Raw genomic sequence first — 6,000 nt, forward strand, 5'->3', positions numbered from 1 at the left:
GTGGCCTCTGACAGGCTCATAAACGTCACCGTGGGGTGTGGGTGTGGGGCGGGAGGGCTGGTCCTCTGGCCTGCCCAGGGACACCCTCCCCCAAGGGCCCCTGGGGGGGGCGATGTTCCTGTTCCCACAAGGTCGGTCCTCTGTACGGTGGAGGTGGGGGTGGCCCCTGGTCCCCGCCCCCCCTCCCTCCCCCGAATGTGTCTTCTATCAGCCTGGTTCCGTTTGTTCACTCTGCCACCGGGAAACTAAGAGCGTAGCATCTTCGCATCTGTGTCTTGTCCCTGTGTGGTGGAGAGTTGACTTGGCAGGTCTGCGGGGTTCGAGTCTGGCACATTCCAAAGAAAGGTCTGGCCCTTGACTGGCGGCTGGCAGACGACCTCTAAGTCCTTGGAACGCTCTGCCCGATAAGAGTGTCTCTGTTTACCTGGGACTTTGGACGGGCCGGATAGTCTAGGCTAACAATGTGATTTATGGTGAATGCCTGTTTCTGTGCCTCAGATGTGGGTTCCGTGGTATCAGTTTGACCTCGGAGGGGCCGGAGCCTGAGTAATGAAGCTCAGCCCCAAGGGTGCTCCATGACGATGTGGCCAGTGCTCAGGGAAACTCTGGCCACGAGGCGTGGGGGAGCTCCTCTGTTGTCCATGTGTTGCACATGTTGTCCCGCATCTGTCCGGGGAGAATTAGGCACTTATTATACGACTCCACCAGGAGAGGACACCGGGAGCTCGCGCCTGGTCTCTCCGGACACAGCTCTCTGCACTTAAAAAAATTAACACACTTTTTGATTAAACATTTTTTCCAGCTTTACTAAGATATAATTGACATGTAACTTCGTGTAAGTTTAAGGGGTACACTGTGATGATACGACGCGCAAATATTGTGAAATGATTACGGCAATAAGGTTGGTTCCCACCATCATCACATATGTATTACCTTTTTTCTTGTGATGAGACCATTTAAGATGTGCTCTTAGCAACTTTCAAGTATACCACACAGTATAATATAACACATTGCAGTGTAATATAACACGAATATAATATCACAACCTAAATGCCCATCAAAGAATGAATGGATAAAGAAAATGTGGTCGTATTTGCTTTTTCCATTCATTCTCCAGATGGACACTTAGGTTGGTTCCATGTCTTGGCTTTTGTGAATAACGCTGCCATGAACCCAGGAGTTCATATCTCTTCGAGACCCTGGTTTCGTTTCTTTCAGACGTATACCCAGATGTCCAGAAGTGGGAGAGCTGGATCCTATGGTAGTTCCGCTTTGAATTTTTTGAGGACCCCCCACACTATTTTCCATAGTGGCTGCACCAGTTTACATTCCCACCAGCAGTGCACCGGGTTCCCTTTTCTCCACACCCTCGCCACACTTGTTGTCTCTTGTCTTTTTGCTAATAGCCATTCTGACAGGTGTGAGGTGACATCTCGTGATTTTGATTTGCATTTCCCTGATGATTAGTGGTGATGAGCACTTTTTCATGTACCTGTTGGCCGTCTGTGTGTCTTCTTTGGCAAAATGCCTATTCAGTTCCTCTTCCCCTTTTTATTATCAATTTTTTTCTTGTGATGAGAACTTTTAAGATTTACTCTCTTAGCAACTTTCAAATATGTAATACAGTGTTATTAACTATAGTCACTGTGCTGTACATTACATCCTCATGACTTTTTTATTTCATAGCCGGAAGTTTGTATCTTTCGACCCCCTTCACCCATTTCACTCACCACCTACCCCCCCACCTCTGGCACCCACCAATCTGTTCTCTGTATCTGCAAGCTTGGTTTTTTCCCTTAGATTCCACATATAAGTGAGATCGTACAGTATTAGTCTTTCTCTTAGCGTACTGCCCTCAAGGTCCATCCATGTTGTCGCAAGTGGCAAGATTTCATTCCTTTTTATGGCTGAATAGTATTCCATTGTATTTACATACCACCTCTTCTTTGTCTATTCATCCATCAGTGGACAGCTGGGTTGCTTCCATATCTTGGCTGTTGTAAATAATGCTGCAACGTCTGTTTCGGTCCTCCACCCATTTTTAAATCAGGGTATTATTTATTTTTTTTGCTGTTGAGTTGTATTCCTTATGTGTCTTGGATATTAATCCCTTCTCACATGGATGGTTTGCAAATATTTTCCCCCATTCCATAGGCTGCCTTTTCGTTTTGCTGATTGTTTCTTTTGCTGTGAAAAACCTCTTAGGTTTGATGCAGTCCCACTTGTTGGCTTTGCTTTTGCTGGTGGTGTTTTTGGTGTCAAAGCAAAGCATCTGCAAAGACTTGCTCTCATCACCATTGGGGGTGCACGCAGGGAGCTGGCCAGGGGTGGGGGTGTGTGAGGGAGGCATATGGAGCATTGGGGTTCCCGTGGTCCAGCTGGGAAGATCTGCAGGTGAGACATGCCCGGCAGCTCATGGGCAGGCCTCCTGATGGAGCCCACAGTGTGGTTAGTAGGATCTGTGTCCCTCTGATGCCCTGCAGGAGTCCTGCCTGCTGTTCCCCCAGCCCCTGAGTCACACAGCGCACCTCCGTATTCTGGGTGGGGCAAGAAAGAAGTGGGTCTCTGGCAGCATCCCACACAGCTGGGACGCCGGGCACTCACTCACGTGCTCTTGCTTTCCCTGTGGGAGAAATCACAGGCCAAGAAGATTTCTCAGCCCTGAGCTGTGCTGGCTTGTTGGAGGGGTGACTTGGACAAAGTGAAATTGTTCCTTTTACGTTCTTCAATGCATCCAATCTCGGATTTTTTTTTTGCTCTCGTGTTGTGCTTCTCCCCTGGGAGCCTAGAGTCCCACAAAGGCTGTCTCATCCGTGAGTGATTGCCTAAATTGTTGTTCTTTGGGGGGGAAATGGTAGAAAACTGTTGTTTTGCCGTGCTGACCTGCCTTATGCACTTTTTGCCTTTGACGTTTTAATCTGTATCCCTTCACTTGTGATAAACCATAACCGTGAGTGTAATGGCCTTTCTGAATTCCGTGAGCCTTTCTAGCAAATCATCGAGCCTGAAGGGGGTCTTGGGGACGCCTGATAATAGTCACTATGGGCAGAGACCATCTTCTGCTTAGCTTCCCAGGGATGGGTAATGGGTGTGGGGTGAGCAGAACATTCTGGAGTATAGGTGTTAGTGACATAGCTATGAACCAAAGGTTATTGATTCCATGGAAATTACATTCTAGTGGGAAGACGGACAGAAAATCTAAACACACAGAACCGAAAAACCCAACAACACATATTAGCATCTTGTGAAGTGTTGATGAGTTTCTGTGAACATATAAGATACTTAACCAGGTTTACCCAATCCTGTCCAAGCTACCCCTGCTTCATCTCTCTCACCACATTCTCCCCATCACTTTCAACAACCCATTTGTTCCAACACATGACATTCCTCACCCCAGGGCCTTTGCACATGTTGCTATCTCTGTATGACTGCTTTCTCTCACTTTATACCTGGATGACGTCTTGGCTTACACGTCACCTCCTCAGGGAAACCCACAAGGATCCTCCCTCCCTGCCTAACCATGAGATCCACCATTATACACTCACAGCACCCAATACTCTCTCTTCATAACTTTATCCCAATGATAATGTGCTATCTTTCATTTTGATTTCAGTCGTTATTATGAGCAGTTGGGAATTGGGATGTGTTGATTATCAAAATGAATCATTTAGGGGAAGTGTTATGGGCTCCATCAAAATTCAGAATCTGGCACCAGATCCTGTCTCTAATTCTGCCCACTCGCAGTCTTCTCTGTGGTTGTCCAAGTTCTCCACTCTAGCCCTGCTAGCAGGAGCTTCCCAGTGGCCAGCTGGCTCCCCCAGCTCCAGGGTCATTCCTTGGCCGCTCGTCTCTTCATCTGCCCTCCTTCCAGGCCAGCTGACAAGAGAGTCGTGAGAACCCGAAATGTTCCCACAGAAGATAAACAAGAGGGGGAGCTCAGCGGGCAGTGAGCTCTGTACCCAACAGTTGGCAGTTGGGGCATCTAATTTTAGACCAGGAGGAAGCTGATTTTGGTGATGGGGGTGGCCACCTGCCTTACCGAGGGCCAATTTAGCAGAAATCTGCAATGTGTCTGAAGCTGTGCTAAGTGAGGGTTTCCTTGGCATTTGTGCTGGGGGGTAACTTGCGAGAGTTTGCCGTGTAGCTGCACGGCAGTATTAATCCTGGGCGGTAGGATAATTCTCCAAAATGACAGCCACCCCAGATCAAGGCAACTGAGGCTTCCATTCCGGGACTGGTCCTTTCTTTCTTGCTGAAGTTGGGCAACTCGAGGCTGGGGTGTCCTTCTTTGAGGCACCAAGACATGTGAGGGTTTGCATCAGGAGTTCCCAGGCTCTCCAAGCAGACCGGGGGGCCCTGATGGATATACCAACCACCCTCCCTAAGTGTTCCTTTGGCTTCTGGAGCGTAAGTCCGGCCCCATCCGTTGAAGGTGAAATTTTTGTTATTAACCTGATGTCTTTGCAGAAGTTGCCTTTTTCCTTCCTCTGTACGGTGCTGGGAAAAGTCAACTCCATCATTTACCAGGCTTGCAAAATTAGGGAACCCCCTTCATCTTTTTGAACTGTAATTTTGTGTGGATGCTGTTTTTGATTTGTCTGACTTGTTCTACTTTCTTCTTGTGGGAAAGCTTTCTCTTTCCCGTCATCCTCTCTTTCCTTTTACCCTGTGGTTCCATGGGGGAGCTTATATACTCATTCTTTCATTCATCACATATTGATTGAACATTTTCCATGTGAAAGGCCCGGCACTAGAAGCTGCAGATACAGTGATGAACGAGACAGACCCGGCCCCAGGAACTCATAGACACATCAACCAAAACTTGGGGGCAGTGCGTGAAAGGCAGTGTTGGAGAGGCAGCAAGAAGACCCAGAAGTGGGAGGGAGCGGACCACTCGGAGCAGGGTGAGGTGAGGAAGTAAAAGCTTACAGACAATGAGATTCTTTGGCTGGGTCTTGAAGGATGAGTAGGAGTTTGCTGTGTGAACAGGGATGGGAGAGGGCAACTGTGCAGCCCTGGGGAGGAGCTGTGTGCTTTTTGCTTCTTCAGAATTCATCTGCTGTTCTTCCAGGAAGAGCAAAGTTTGCTTTTGGCAACACTGCTCCCGGGTTGATACTTAGCACACACAGGTATGACCACACTGGTTGCTTATGGCCGGCATCCGCTCTGACTTGTGGGTCCCTGTGCCACGCTTGTAGTTAACTATCACCCCTCTCTTTCCTATATTTCCAGGCTGTGGGGTTTTTTAGGGACTGTTTCTCACCCACCTTTGTAGGGGTGGGCATGTGATCCAGTTCTGGACCATCAGCTTACCCAGCATCCTGACCACAGTGATTGATCCACGGATGGATCAATTGGTGTGACCCGAGGAAAGCCAATGAGCATCAGCCCTGAGACTTTTGTCGGGACTCTCTCTCAACTGGGGTTGCTAACTTGGTGGACTATAAGCTGAAATTTGTTGGGAAGAGCTGTCTGGGAATGAAGGCATCCCGAAAGAAAAAAAGAGCTCAGAGATGAAGTACAGACACCTGTTTGCATCATCAGAGTTCCTGGATCCAGCTATGCCTGAATCTACCTCTGTGTATGAGTTAATAAATCTTATTGTTTTGCTTAGCTAAGTTTGATTTAGGTTTCATTTACATCAGATAAAATCCTGACTGTCACAAATCACTATGCAGCCAATTGCATTTATTCCTAAGTCTGAGATGTTCACAGTGAAAATTAAAGCAAACTATTTCTGAGACATCTGCTGGAAGCATCTGCCATTTTCCTGCTATTCTCCTCCAACCAATGTTATCTGAGAGACAACTTGTCTCGGTGTAAAAACACAAGGGATTTAGAATCAGATAGATACGCCATTTACCAGTTGAGATCTTGGGAAAATGCCTCCACTTTCTGTGCCTCTGTTTTCTCATCTTTAAAATGGGATAAGACAGAGTCGGTGTGAGGAGCAAATAAGTTAATGTCTCCATCGTAACATACCAGCCCATGGTTAAATTT

The sequence above is a fragment of the Equus quagga genome, chromosome 7 (genome assembly GCF_021613505.1).
Source record: "Equus quagga isolate Etosha38 chromosome 7, UCLA_HA_Equagga_1.0, whole genome shotgun sequence".
In the NCBI taxonomy this organism is placed as follows: Eukaryota; Metazoa; Chordata; class Mammalia; order Perissodactyla; family Equidae; genus Equus; species Equus quagga.